This window comes from Dendrobates tinctorius, unplaced genomic scaffold, assembly GCF_039654945.1.
Source record: "Dendrobates tinctorius isolate UK_male_01 unplaced genomic scaffold, ASM3965494v1 ptg000208l, whole genome shotgun sequence".
Taxonomy (NCBI): Eukaryota; Metazoa; Chordata; class Amphibia; order Anura; family Dendrobatidae; genus Dendrobates; species Dendrobates tinctorius.
In genome coordinates, this window is record NW_027361875.1 from 8,964,735 (window position 1) to 8,978,483 (window position 13,749).

The 13,749-nt window shown below is 46.0% G+C and overlaps 1 long non-coding RNA gene across 1 annotated transcript in view; it reads left to right on the plus strand.

Annotated features, from left to right (window-relative positions):
* Positions 1-1,118, plus strand: part of LOC141058003 (uncharacterized) — a 79,310-nt gene extending 78,192 nt beyond the window's left edge. Inside the window, exon 3 of the long non-coding RNA XR_012222070.1 lies at positions 145-1,118. This is a non-coding gene — a long non-coding RNA (uncharacterized lncRNA). The remainder of the gene's footprint in view (positions 1-144) is intronic.
* Positions 1,119-13,749: the final 12,631 nt, after the last annotated feature.

Consider the following 13,749-nt stretch of genomic DNA (forward strand, 5'->3'; position numbering starts at 1 on the left):
AACAGCTTTTTATGTACTGTAACTTTATAAAAATTTTTTTACAGAATTTAAAAATATAACTGTAAATAGAATATTATTTGAAGATTTGCTACAAATTTATTTTTTCTAATTAAGTTTGAATAATTACTTGTTTTTTATTTCTAGATATTCTGCGCTCACTTCCTGATACTTCACATTGTTGGATTCTTTATAAAAGACATAAGACTCCCTGTTGTTGTTTTTCTTCATTATAGTAATTGTGCCGGATTTCTCATATGTTTGTTTGGCTCAGTGTGTTAGGTCTTGTGCATCCAGGTGTCCTTAGAAAGTCACAATTCCCAGTGTATCTGACCGCAGGGTACAGCCGCAGGCTGACACTCACGTTGTACCTATAGTAATAAAAAGAACACTCTGAATTTGACATGAATACACTCTAGCAAAGGGAAGGAGCTCCGAAAAACTAGGGGAGGAAGGGATAAAAGTCATTTCAATTTAATCTCATTTAAAAAGACATAACTAATAAATTTGTATGGACTGTGCTGCTGGAGATGCAGGCTAGAGTCGATAGTGGTTTAATTCCCATTGAAACCATTGAAAAGCCTTCACAACAAAGACCCTAGTCTGATTATCCCCTAGAGCTAAAGAACATTCTAAGGAGGTGTCAATCACTTATTATTCCAGGATTGAACAAATGCAAAATCTTGACTGGAACAAATGCTTCCAACAGGCCTAGAACTCAGGGTTACATTTTCCTTTTGTTCTCAAACTAGCAGTTGGCATGAATTTGTCTTCCCCCAGTACGACCACCCAGGAAGTCTTGTTTGGAGGCTGCTTTGGAGTGAGGGATGGCTGGTGACACAGACTTATCAAGCACTACTTTATAGGTGTTGCCAATACGACTGGTACATGGGAGACTTTCTTGAGATCCAGAAATATGCGGGGAGTTAGCCAAGTATTGTCATTTGATTGTCAAACTATCCTTCTGCTTAGGAAATAACGGCTTGTTTCTGTATCCTGGCCTGTCACTGCTTGCCTTCTTTCTTTTTCACATGGAGTTTTTGTAGTTCTTTTATTTCATGTACTTTTTTCTTTTATATTGTTGCATCTTATACATGTCCAAACAATAAACGTGCAGGTTTGTGAAGCATCTATAGGGCTAGTTCTCTATAAATCTACACATTTGTATACTTAAATGAAATGCTTAAATAGTGTTTCTTGGATGCAAACTTACTAGAAGATGCACTTCATTGAGATGATAGCGCACAACCTGCAAGGATGATGGGATATCATCTCCCGATGCCATTCCTGCCACTTATCTGAAGACCCTACTGTTAACTAAGCTGGTACAAGATACAAGATAGGACATTTTCCCCTAAAGCAATAAAAAATTGTATGACTTCTACTATAACTGGAAAAAATTAGACTATTACACCTTACTTTTAGTACTATGTGAAAAAAAACAAACTGAAGACAAGCATCAGTGAGCGAATTCTCAGTAATGCAGCATAGTCAATAGCTGGTGCCCTTGGCACTGCAACCTGTCCCTGACATGCTTTATCTGTAATAGTAACAAAGCCATTAGGCCTCATTCACAAGTGATTTTTCTCATGCATTTAAGAAAACGGTCCTAGTTTGATCAATATTTTTGATTAGAGTGTCACCAGAGTTTGGTCAGTGTCAGTTTTTACTAACAGAGATTCATCGGTAATTCTACAATAAAAAAATGAAGGTTTCTCAACTATTTATCGAACAGTCCATAAAAACAAACAGCACACGTATGGCATCAGAGTGGTGTCCAATTTTTCTCAGAGCCATATATTTACATTGGCCAGTTTGATCTCAAAATCAGATCGATATTGGAAAGTTTCCATGATTTTGTGCAGATCACTCAGTTTGCAAAGATATTGTACATAGACATGTGAACAGCCCTCAGACTACAATAGGTATGTGTGTTATCGAGGAAAAACACAGACAGAACTCATATGATAATAATTGACGTCTGAATGAGATAATATTGCATCATTTAAGTTCAAGGGAACAAGCTGCATCCAAGACTCAGCCGATGGACAAGTGTGTCAGTGGAGTAGGGATCCTATCTCTCAGGTAGGCATTAGGCAACGTTCAATCAGGCAATGCAGCTTGGTCCAAATGTGTAGTTCATGGGCGGACATACTGCCCGTTCAACCGGTGCACTGCACCGGGGCCCAGAGCCTCCAGGGAGCCCTTCAAGGCGGCTAATGATGAGGGCAATCTGGACGTTTTTTCCGGGCCCGAAGCTCCGGGGGGCCAGATTACCCTCATGTGTAGTGGCAGGCAGGGAGAGATCCAAGCAGCTCTGCTGCCTGCAAGAGGGAATAGCAGGAGCCGAGCTGCATGGACCCGTCCTGCTTCCTGCCTGCCGCCCTCGCTTCCTGTCTGACAGAGAGTAGCGCCGCTGAATGACGTCATCATTCAGCGGCCGCTGCTGTGTGAGCGAGGAAACGCGGGTGAAGCTGCGGACAGGTGAGAGGAGAGAGGTGGTGTCTGTGTGTGTGCATATGTATGTGTGTATGTCTGTGTGTGTGTATGTCTGTATGTGTGTGTGTATGCATGTATATGTCTGTGTGTGTGTCTGTGTGTGTGTGTATGTATAGTATGACTGTGTGTGTAAGTGTGTATGTCTGTCTGTCTGTGTGTGTGTGTACGTATGTATATGTCTGTGTGTGTGTGTCTGTGTGTGTGTGTAGGTTAGCCTGGCCCTGGAGGAGATGGGGACATGAGGAGAAGACCGTGATGGGGAGAGAAGGCCATGATGCCTGGGGTGATGGGAGAAGGCCATGAGGGGGTAATGGTAATCTTTATTTATATAGCGCCAACATATCCCACAGCGCTTTACAGTTTAACAGTTTCAAAACACAAGTCATAAGTAACAACGTTAACAATACAATAATTAAAGTAAAATAAGATGACACTGCTCATGAGAGCTTACGATCTACAATGAGGTGGGGAAGATACAAAGTACAGGTGTGTATTTACAATGATGTATTTACAATGATGGTCCAGCCATCTTGAGAAGGTGGGGGATGGAGATAGTGATTGGGCTACACACGCATACTTACACATAAAATGACTTTGATTAGTGAACGTGATAGGCTGCTCTGAACAGATGTGTTTTGAGGGAGCGCCTAAAACTGTGCAAATTGTGGATAGTCCTAATTTCTTGGGGTAGAGCATTCCGTGGATTGGCACAGCGCGGGAGTAGTCTTGGAGTCGGGAGTGGGAGGTGCGGATTAGTGCAGAGGTTAGTCAAAAGTCTTTTGCAGAGCGCAGCGGTCGGCTAGACCGATAGACAGAAATGAGGGAAGAGATGTAGGGGGTGCCACACTGTGGAGAGCTTTGTGGGTGAGAACAAGTACTTTGAATTGGATACTATAATGAATGGGCAGCCAGTGTAATGATTGGTGAAGAGCGGACGCGTCCGAGTACCGATTAGCCAGATGGATGACCCTGGCTGCTGCATTAAGTATGGACTGGAGAGGGGAAAGTCGAGTAATGGGGAGGCCAATTAATAGAGCATTGCAGTAGTCCAGGCGGGAGTGGATCAATGCGACAGTGAGGGTTTTTGTTGTTTCCATGGTGAGAAAAGGGCGAATTCTGGAGATATTCTTTAGGTGTAAGTGGCAAGAGCGTGGAAGAGATTGTATGTCGGATGTGAAGGAGAGATTGGTGTCAAACATAACGCCCAGACAGCGTGCCTGCTGCTGGGGTGTTATTATGGTGCCACCCACGGAGAGGGAAATGTCAGATTTAGGAAGGTTAGTAGACGGCGGGAGCAGAAGAAGTTCAGTTTTGAAGAGGCTGAGTTTCAGATACAGAGCGGACATGATGTTGGAGACTGCGGACAGACAGTCACTGGCGTTCTGTAGTACAGCGGGGTTAAGGTCGGGGGATGACGTGTATAGTTGTGTGTCATCAGCATAAAGATGGTACTGAAAGCCAAATCTGCTGATGGTCTGTCCAATTGGGGCCGTGTAGAGAGAGAAGAGAAGGGGGCCAAGGACTGAGCCCTGAGGTACCCTGACAGCGAGAGGAAGAGGAGCTGATGTGGAGCCAGCGAACAAAACACTGAAGGAGCGGTCAGAGAGATAGGAAGAGAACCAGGAGAGCGCAATGTCCTTAATGCCTAGTGACTGGAGCCTATGGAATAGGAGACGGTGGTCAACAGTGTTGAAAGCTGCAGAGAGGTTGAGAAGAATGAGCAAAGAGTGTTCACCGCTACATTTTGCTGTCAGAAGGTCATTGGTAACTTTGATGAGTGCAGTTTCAGTTGAATGTATGGGTCGGAAGCCAGACTGTGAAGGGTCTAGGAGGGAGTGAGTGGAGAGGTAACAGGGGAGATTGGAGACTGGTCTGTAGTTGTTTGTGCAAGATGGGTCAAGAGCAGGTTTCTTTAATAATGGAGTAATGATAGAGTGTTTGAAGGAGGATGGGAAAATGCCCGAGGAGAGGGAGAGATTAAAAGATTGCAGCTAGGTGAGTTGTGATGACTGGAGAGAGAGACTGGAGGAGATGTGAGGGAATGGGGTCGGTAGTGCATGTAGTCAGACGAGAAGAAGAGAGGAGTCTGGCAATTTCTTCTGTGATGGGATCAAATGTGGAACGTGAGCCAGGGGAAATGCAGCACTTGGTGGTTGGGAGCGGATTTCCTGATGGATATTATCTATTTTTTCTATAAAATGGGAGGCCAGGTCATTTGCACAAATTTTCTGAGATAGGAGCTTGTGCTTTTGACCTGAGGAGGGAGTGAAAGGTGTCAAAAAGTTTCTTGGGGTTGTTGGCTAGTGAGGCGATCAGGGTGGTGAAATAGGTCTGTTTGGCGAGGTGAAGGGCAGAGTTGTAGGTTCTTAACATAAATTTGAAGTGGATGAAGTCTTCTGGTGTGCGGGTTTTTCTCCATCGGCGTTCAGCACTCCAAGAGCATTGCTGGAGAAACTGAGTTTGCAATGTGAGCCAGGGCTGTTTTACTCTGTGTTTGGAGCTTCTGAGGGTGAGGGGCGATACCTGGTCAAGGGCGCTTCTAAGAGTCTTGTTGTAGTGATGATCAGCAAGATCAGGACAGGAAAAAGAGGAGATTGGGGACAGGGAAGATTGTAGGGAGTCTGAAAGTGTCTGAGGGTTAATGGCTTGTAGATTTCTGAATGTGTGATAGGTAGGAGTGTGCTGGGGTGGGTGAGGATTTGTGAGCGTGAAGGAGAGAATGTTGTGGTCAGAGAGGGGAAGCGGCGAGTTATTTATGTAGGAGATTGAGCAAAGCCGGACAAACACCAAGTCAAGGGTGTTACCGTCCTTGTTTGTCTCAGAGGTTGAGAGCTGTGAGAGGCCAAGAGAAGTGGTTAGTGATAGAAGCTGGGATGCAGATGTGGAATTGGGACTGCTAATGGGTATGTTGAAGTCTCACAGGATAAGGGTTGGTAGCTCTGAGGACATGAAGTGCGGCAGCCAGGCTGAGAAGTGGTCAAGGAAGTGGGTGGGAGAGCCTGGGGGCTGGTATATGACCGCTATTCTGAGGGAGAGGGGACGTCAGAGTCTGATGGTATGGACCTCAAAAGAAGGGAATGAGAGTGATGGAACTGGGGAGATGACCTGGAAAGTGCATTGTGGCGACAGGAGTATGCCAACTCCACCACCAGGTCTGTTTGTGGGTCTCGGGGAATGGGAGAATTGTAAGCCACCATGGGAGATGGCAGCAGGAGAGACAGTGTCAGCATCCTGAATCAAGGTTTCAGTGAGGGCCAACAGATTCAGGGAGTTGTTCAGAAAGTAGTTGTGCAGGAAAGGAAGCTTGTTACATACAGACCGTGGATTCCAGAGGGCTCAATTGAGAGAAGGAGATGAAAGAATGCAAGTAATATTAATTAGATTATTATGGTTTTGATATGGGGTAGGGTAGAGGTTGAGGTTGGAGGATGGTGAACCAGGGTTGGGGGAGATGTCCCCTGAAATCAGTAGGAGTAAGAAAATAAAGAGCAAGTGGTTCTTTGAAATGTTAAGGCCCCTTGTAATACTATTGTAGGAACTTGAGGATTCTGATAGCGTGGGGCAATGAACAGACAGAAGCGGGTTACAAATAGTGTATTTTATAACAGCAGTGACACCCAAAAACAATATGCTGATAACCTGAAATGAGACAAGTCCTAAAGCTATATAGCAATTCAGTAAAGTTCCTAAAACAGGGTCCTCATAAACATGTGATCCAAGGTGAGTGTAACACTCAGGTGATGTGGCGCAGTTCACAACGTAGTGATGCAGAGGGAGTCCAATCAGGTATGTAGCAAGCACAGGGAAGTCCAGAACAAGTCTATAGGTAAATCCCAGACGCAGCAAGAGCACAGGAAAGTCCAAAAGCTGATTCACAAGTTGATCCCTGGAGCGGCATGAACACAGGTGAGTCCAGAAACAGGTTCACATTAAGGCATACGGTAGGTGACAGTTCCGACTGCTCTCATTGGGGAAGAGTGAAGGGTTAAGAACCACACATAGTTCAGGAACACAGTTCTTACCAGATACTGTGAACCAAGGGTTAAGTTCCAAAGATGAGTGCAGCTTTCCTACAGAGAACAGGGAATGTCCAGAGCCACAGCAGAAGCACACTCAGAAACCAGCAGCACAGCTGAAGGAAGCAGAATACTCCAGCAAGGAAAGGTAGCACCTGAGCCGGTTTTATACACATGAACAGGAAGTAGGGCACACAGCAACCTCCATCTTAACAAAGGGCAAATTCATTCACAAGGTGATTTAGAAAACCCGGAATACTGACATTACTCCCCCCCTAGAAACGGCCTCAGGACGATCCCGGACCAGGTTTGTCTGGGTATCTCCGATGAAACTGAGCAACCTTCAGGGGAGCATTGATGTTACTTACTAGTTCCCAGGAATCGTCTTCAGGAGAGTAACCCTGCCATCTAACTAGATACTGAAGCCGGTTTCGATGAAGTCTTGAATCAATAATATCCTGGACCACAAATTGTTCTTCGCCATTAACCAACACTGGTGGAGGAGGAGGTACGATACGTCCCTGAAACTTGTTAGGAGAAACCGGTTTTAATAAAGAAACATGAAATACTGGGTGTACCTTTAGAGTTCGTGGTAGCTTCAGCCGACAAGCAACGGAGCTCACAATCCCGGTAATTTTGAATGGACCGATGAACTTCTGTCCCAGTTTCTGCGAAGGAACACCCAACCTTAGATTCTTGGTAGACAACCAAACCGAGTCTCCTACCTTATACAAAGGTGCTGGTTTCTGGAACCTATCAGCTGACTTCTTGTAACGCTCCTGTGCTACAGTCAGGGAGTCCTTCAAAACTTCAAGATTACGTTGCAACAGCTCCACTCTGTCTTGAACCGCCGGTACCGAAGAGACAACCGGAGACCTAGGGAGAATATTTGGATGATATCCCAGATTGGCAAAAAAAGGAGTTACCTTCGTGGAACTGCTCTGTGAGTTGTTGTACGAAAATTCCGCTAAAGGAAGTAGCTTCAGCCAGTCATCCTGCAAATGACTGACGTAGCAGCGTAGATATTGCTCCAAGGTTTGATTGGTACGTTCGGTCTGCCCGTTGGTCTGAGGATGGTATGCAGAAGACAAGCAAACATTAATGTGGAGCGTAGAGCAAAATTCTTTCCAAAACCTAGAGGTAAACTGTATTCCCCTGTCAGAGATGATCTCATCTGGTACCCCATGCAGCCGGAAAACGTTCTGGATAACCAGATCCACTGTCTCTGTAGCTGAGGGGAGACCGGTACAAGAAATAAAATGGGCTGCCTTTGTTAAACGGTCCACTAGCACCAAAATAGTGTTTTTACCGCCAGAGGTGGGTAATTCCACAATAAAGTCCATCGAAATAGACCCCCAAGGGCGAGATGGTATGGGTAGTGGTTTGAGAAGACCAGTAGGTGAAACACGAGGAACTTTGTACCGGGCACAAACCTCACAAGAGCGGACATACTCATTCACATCTTTTAAGCAGGTAGGCCACCAGAAAAAATGACTTAAAAATTCCTGAGTCTTCTGTACCCCCCTATGACCAGCCAATACGGAGTCATGGACCAATTTGAGGATTTGAAGTCTCACAGCCTCTGGGACATAAATATGTCGATCTCTAAGCCACACACCATTCTGAAAGACAAGATTCACATTGTCAGGTGGAGCAGCAAGAAATGCATCACCGTCATAGGCCAGCTTGATCTCCTTCCACAAGTCCCGGTCCTGGAGCACTCCTATGAAATTGGCATCAGACAAGATGGTCTTAGACGGGGTCCCAGGCACTGAGTCCACCGTGTGGATTCTGGATAATGCATCGGCCTTCCCATTACGTGAACCTGGGCGGTACGAGATAATAAAATCAAACTGGTTCAAGAACAAACTCGGCCTAGCTTGTCGGGGAGAAAGATACCTGGCGGATTTAAGAAATTCCAAATTACGATGATCTGTAAGCACTACTACCTGTTGAGTTGCTCCCTGCAAATGGTGTCTCCATTCTTTAAAGGAGGAAATGATTGCCAAAAGTTCCTTATCTGCAATGTCATAATTTAGTTCAGCAGAAGATAACCTGCGCGAAAAGAAGGCACACGGGTGCAGCAAACCTTTGTCTCCGGTTCGTTGTGAGAGGATAGCTCCCAATGCACAGTTAGAAGCGTCCACCTCCACGATGAAAGGCAGTGCAGGATCCGGATGCATTAATATCGGAGCCGTGGTAAAACAAACCTTGAGGCGGTCAAAGGCTTCCTGGGCTTGCGAAGACCATACAAACGTCTTCCCCTTCTTAGTAAGGAGAGTGATGGGACGGACAATATCCGAAAAATTCCGGATAAAACGTCTATAAAAATTAGCAAAACCAATAAATCGTTGTACCTCTTTGAAGTTTCCTGGTACCGGCCAGTCTATGATCACCTGGATCTTGCTGGATTCCATGTTCAATCCCTGGGGAGAAATAATATAGCCCAGAAATTGAATTTCGGAGCAATGAAACTCACATTTTTCGAGTTTGATGTATAAATGATTCTCTCTTAAACGTCTGAGCACGGTCTTGACATGTTCCTGATGTTCCTGTAGAGAATCAGAGAAGATTAAGGTGTCATCCAGGTAAATTACCACATAATGGTCCAATAAATCCCTGAAGATATGATTGGCTAAGTGTTGAAAAGCAGCAGGAGCGTTACACAGTCCGAATGGCATCACTACATATTCAAAATGTCCATACCGGCATCTAAAAGCCGTCTTCCATTCGTCTACGGGACGTCTACGGAGTAAATTATATGCCCCACGAAGGTCTAATTTGGTAAACACCTTGGCTTGACGAACTCTTTCCAACATTTCAGGAATTAGCGGCAACGGGTACCTGTTACGAATGGTTACCTTATTTAGCTCCCGGTAGTCAATGCAGGGTCTTAGAGTCCCATCTTTCTTCTTTACAAAGAATATTGGGGCTCCTGCTGGTGAAGAGGATGGTCGGATAAACCCCTTGGCTAGGTTCTCATCTATATACTCTCGTAATGTTTTTAGTTCTGGAGCTGCCAGTGGGTAAACATGGCCGAAAGGGATCGCTGCCCCAGGAAGCAATTCTATAGGGCAGTCATATGGTCTATGTGGTGGGAGTTGGTCTGCCTTCCTTTTGTCACAAACGTCTGCGAATTCGTGGTAAACCAGAGGGAGAGTGGGTACCTGTATTGCCTCTTCCACGTCCCGGGTAACTGGAACCGTGACTGTTGGACAGATGGTAGGACTACCCTTCGAGGGGAAGGATATCTCCTTGGTTTCCCAATTGATGTTTGGATTTTGCGACCGTAGCCAGGGAATTCCTAAAATTATAGGAAAATGAGGAGAAGATATTAGCATAAATGAAAGGGTTTCCTGATGGTCTGGTTCCATCTTACACTCCAGGAGCACCATTTCCCGGTCTACTGGTCCAGAAGTTAATGGGGAACCATCCACCGTTTCCATGGTGACTGGCGAAGCTCTTAGTTGTGTCTTTATACCATGTTTCCTGGCAAAAGAAGAATCCATGAAATTCCCACCTGCTCCAGAGTCTATCATGGAAGAACTTGGTATCCACTGACCTTTCCACAGAATCTGAATAGGAAGAGAACAATGTGAATATTTTTCCCCTTGATCTTTAGGGGAAGTCGACATCAATGTTGGGGGAAACACAGCGTCTAGGTGTAGACTGGTCTCCGAAACTTCAGACTCAGCGTCCGTATTGTCATAATCCCCTACTGCCGCTAACACCTTGTTAGGTCGCCTGGGACATTAAGGACAATTAATGAGGAAATGGTCTGATTGACCGCAATAAAAACATAATCGTTCACGGAAACGGTATTCCCGGCGTTCATTATTCTCACGTCTTTGTAGCGAGTCCACTTCTATAGGCACCTCCTCGGTCTCCCGCGGGTTTTTGCCTGTAGTTTCCCTAGATGGAAGAGAAAAATTAGCAATGCGATTTAAAGCTGCCCATTTCTCTTGTCTGCGTTCAGTTAGGCGAATGTCAATACGCACACAGTGTTGTAAAAACGACTCGAACTCCTGTGGAGACTCGGAACGAGCTAGCTCATCCTTGATTGCACTGGATAAACCTTTCCTAAAAATTGGCAATAAAGCATTGTTTTCCCAGTTGGTATCCACCACTAACCTCTTAAATTCGGTAACATATTCTATGACTGAGCGCTTCCCCTGGCGTAATGACAGCAGGGCAGATTCAGCGGTGGCACGGCGGTTGGGATCGTCGAACATTTGCGCCATAGATGTCAGAAAATCATCCAAATTATTTAGACAGGTATCGTGACTTTCAACCATAGGGTTTTCCCAAGCCAGAGCCCGTGATGTCAACAACATAATAATACATAAAACCTTAGATCTATCAGACCGGTAGTAAGAGGCATGTACATCAAAAAATAATATGCATTGATTAACAAACCCACGAAATTGACTTCGGTCACCATTAAACCGGAATGGGGGCAACTTGGGCATACTGGGGGACGGTATATGCTCAGTAGGTAAGGCCTCCTGGACTTCCGTCCTGGTACGTAGATCTTGGAGAGCCTGACCAAACACCTGTGCATTGTGGTCCACCTGGGACTCCAAGTCTCTGAGCTTATTTTGTAAAGCCCCCACCTCTGCAAGGAGTTAATCATAGAAAACATCTTGTCCGCTTGTGACTGTGACATTGCCCCAGCAGAATCCTCTTTTGGCTGGAGTATCCTGTAATACTAATGTAGGAACTCGAGGATTCTGATAGCGTGGGGCAATGAACAGACAGAAGCAGGTTACTTTAGTGCAAATAGTGTATTTTATAACAGCAGTGACACCCAAAAACAATATGCTGATAACCTGAAATGAGACAAGTCCTAAAGCTATATAGCAATTCAGTAAAGTTCCTAAAACAGGGTCCTCATAAACATGTGATCCAAGGTGAGTGTAACACTCAGGTGATGTGGCGCAGTTCACAACGTAGTGATGCAGAGGGAGTCCAATCAGGTATGTAGCAAGCACAGGGAAGTCCAGAACAAGTCTATAGGTAAATCCCAGACGCAGCAAGAGCACAGGAAAGTCCAAAAGCTGATTCACAAGTTGATCCCTGGAGCGGCATGAACACAGGTGAGTCCAGAAACAGGTTCACATTAAGGCATACGGTAGGTGACAGTTCCGACTGCTCTCATTGGGGAAGAGTGAAGGGATAAGAACCACACATAGTTCAGGAACACAGTTCTTACCAGATACCGTGAACCAAGGGTTAAGTTCCAAAGATGAGTGCAGCTTTCCCACAGAGAACAGGGAATGTCCAGAGGCACAGCAGAAGCACACTCAGAAACCAGCAGCACAGCTGAAGGAAGCAGAATACTCCAGCAAGGAAACGTAGCACCTATACATATTAACAGGAAGTAGGGCACACAAAAACAGCAACCTCCATCTTAACAAAGGGCAAATTCATTCACAAGGTTATTTAGAAAACCCGGAATACTGACACCCCTTTACATTTAGCGATGCACCAGCGATCCCGACAACGATATGACCCGGTCAGGAACACTGATGCATTGCTAAATGGTCGCTAGTGAGCTGCCACACAGGCAGATCTCACAGCGATGCAGCAGCGATACAGCGGTCGTTACTTACCTTTCAGACAAGGCGATCCTGACATTCTCCCATCTGCGTCCACGCGTCGCTTGTCGGCGCCAGCAGGAAGCGCCCGACGAGAAATGGAGCTGCGCGATCTCGCGCGATCAGCGACAGACAGCGGGGGAGCCGGTCGGAGGTAAGTATTACACATAGCGATATCGCTAGCGATATCGCTGCTGCGTTACCAAATCGGTGATGCTTTAGCGATATTGCTAGCGATATCGCTATGTGTAAAACCCCCTTTAACTGTTTTTTGTGCAATGTGTTTGGGCCAGATGGACTGAGGTTTTTCTAGAAGGTGAGAAGTGCATGGGAGCTGTACATGGGAGAGGGAAGTATAGAGGGGCTGATGTGTATGAGTGTTGATAGAGGGGGGATGGGGCGGTGAATGTGGATGGCAAGGGAGCACAGGAGGATAGAAATAAAGTACATGTTTAAAAGGGAGAGCAAAGTGTGGGTTACCTGACTCCTGTCCTGACTGTCATGGAGTAACTGTCTTTTGCTAGATGCTTAGCTAATGCGTGCGACCCCTCACATGCGTGTTCCCCTAAGAATGAATGTAAATTTATGCACCCCACTACAAGGCAAGGAGAGTGTGATTGTGGGAGCTGCTTAGTTATAAATTAGCAACAGCTGCTCAACACCTCTTGGTGTGCAAAAGATGATCAAATATGCAGTCCTGATACCATCTCTATGCTATAGCACCTCTCCGGAGATAACATCTCCAGTGATTCCCCCGATGGATATACAACAGTAAGGGCCCCGTTACATTTAGCGATGCACCAGAGATCCCGACAACGATACGACCCGGTCAGGATTGCTGGTGCATCGCTAAATGGTCGCTAGTGAGCTGCCAAACAGGCAGATCTCACCAGCGATGTGGTGACACAGCAGCGGTCGTTACTTACCTGTCAGACGCGGCGATGATGAAGTCCTCCACCCGCGTCCACATGTCGCTCGTCGGCACCAGCAGGAAGCCCAGCAGGAAGCTGCCGCCGTGAAACGGCCCAGGACGTTCTCGCGCGATCACTGATAACCAGCGGGGGGAGCCGGTCGGAGGTAAGTGTCACATGTAGCGATATCGCCAGCAATATTGCTGCTGCGTCACAAAATAGGTGATGCTTTAGCGATATTGCTAGCGATATCGCTATGTGTGAAGCCCCCTTAAGTCCTGAGAACAATGTAACAGATGAATTATAGCAAAGAAGTTGAATAACATGATTACCATTCACTCTGCTTGCTAACATTGAAAGGGGTGAGATACATGCAGGCTGGTGCAGATCAGAAGTTGAATAACATGATTACCATTCACTCTGCTTGCTAGCATTGAATGGGGTGAGATACATGCAGGCTGGTGCAGATCAGAAGTTGGCCATGAGGGGGTAATGGGAGAAAGCCATGATGGGGGTGATGGAGAGAAGGAATTGATGGGATCATGGGAGTGATGGGGAGAAGGCAATGATTGGAGTGATGGAGAGAAGGCAGTGATGGGGTGATGGAGAAGGCAATGATGGGAATGATGGCGAGAAGGGAGTGATGGGGAGAAGGCAATGATGGGAGTGATGGGGTGATGGAGCAGACAATGATGGGAGTGATGGGGAGAAGGCAATGATGGGGTGATG